A 1,958-nucleotide genomic window follows, 5' to 3' on the forward strand; every position below is an offset into this window, starting at 1 on the left:
CGAAAATTTCGCTTTTCATCACTTTACAATCACAAAAGACCTAACTGAAACAAACCTGAGGAGGCTTTTGCTTTTATGAAAAAAGGTGAAAAGGGAGACCAATGTTCAGTGTTTCTTTGTTTCCCAGGGAGTGGTTAAGAGGCAATGTTCATATGCAACATGGGGAGTGGTGCCCCTCCTGCTTCTTCCCTGGGAACTGTACTCTGCATCTAACATCAAGCTGCCCCCATCTTTGAACTGTGTCTGTGAGCATGGTTGTTGTTGTTGTTGTTAGGTGCCATTGAGTCAGTATTGACTCATAGTGACCCCTATGTACAACAGAACAAAACACTGTCCGGTCCTGGGCCAACATCACAATTGTTGTCATGCTTGAGCCCACTAATGCTGCCACTTGGCCAATCCATCTCATTGGGGGTCTTCTTCTTTTCTCTGACCCTCCGCCTTACCAAACATGATATCCTTCTCCCGAGACTGGTCCCTCCTGACAATATGTTTGAAGTATGAGAGACGAAGTCTGGCCATCCTGGCCTCCAAGGAGCATTCTGGCTGCACTTCTTCCAACACAGATCTGTTGGCTCTTTTGGCAGCCCATGACACTTTCAATATGTCTGTGTTATTTAATTTAATTTCGTAGGTTATTTTTGTTGCCTTGGAAAAGTCAACATTTTTCCCATATGAATGAATAATAATTGTTTCTTTGCTTTATGCCATTTTGATTTACACAAGGACAGAGGAACCTACTCTACTTTCAGTAAACGTAAACCCATTAGATATCAGCATTGCTGTTGTTGTTAAGAGTCATCAAGTTGGTTTCGGCTCATAGTGACCCTCTATAGGGTTTCCGAGGAGCGGCTGATAGTTTGAACTGATGACTTTGCAGTCTGGTGTGGTGATAATCCTCCAATGCCACACCAGGACTCACTCTATGCATTAGCGTAAATAGCATAAGTGTCTTTATAAAGGAGACCTGGCGTGGCACTGTGTGTTAATGCACCAGACTGCAAAGCTGTTTGAACTGCAAGGTCGGTGATTCAAGCTCCCCAGCTACTCCTTGGAAACCCTATGGGTCAGAAATGACTCAACGGCACTTAACAACAACTTTGTAAAAATAACTATATTTTACAATAAAAACTACAGTGTTTGAGTGCTTGGAAGTGACTTCAAGTCCAGGTTGGCCCCACTGTTTGGTAGCATGGCATTAGAATCACCCCTTTTGCACCATCAGTGTCAATGTGATGCTATGAAGAAGATGAATAAAATCGAAATATTATTATGAACATAGTTTTGACTTCATGTATTTGCTACATGGGTCTTGGAGACCTCCACATATGAGAACCACTGCTTTAGATTTTTCATGACTTCATTCTCCTTCAAGAAAACTCCCTGCCTCTTGCTTTTTTCTCCAGAGCTGGCTCTCTGTTACGTAAATACCTGGATACTGGGCAGAGTCCCTGGTGGCACAAACAGCTGAGCACTTGGCTGCGATCTGAAAGGTTGGAGGTTTGAGTCCACTTAAAAAGAATGCAGAAAGCCTTGCAGGGGATGCCTTTTGGTTGGTTGATGATGCATGGAGGGAATTGTAACCATGGCAATGAAATGATATACGATAGGATGAATATAAAACTAATTTTCTCCTATGTAAACTATCACATAATTCACAATAAAACATTAAGAAAAAAAAAGTACTGCAGAAGAAATGCATGGTGATGTCTTTCCAACAAATCAGTCGTTGAAGACCCTATGGCACCACACAGTCCTGCTCTGACACAATGGGATTCCCCATGAGTTGGTATCAACGTGATGACAGTTGCTTGTTAGATTTTGTTTTGTAGTATATTGGGTACAACGCATCCTTTCCAGGACCCATTTGTAGAAACACCACCATTCCCTGAGGGATGGTGAATACTTGGTGTCCATTAAAAACTGAAAAAAAAAAAACAAACTAAGAAAAAGCATCA

Source organism: Chrysochloris asiatica, unplaced genomic scaffold (genome assembly GCF_000296735.1).
Source record: "Chrysochloris asiatica unplaced genomic scaffold, ChrAsi1.0 scaffold00023, whole genome shotgun sequence".
NCBI classification, from domain to species: Eukaryota; Metazoa; Chordata; class Mammalia; order Afrosoricida; family Chrysochloridae; genus Chrysochloris; species Chrysochloris asiatica.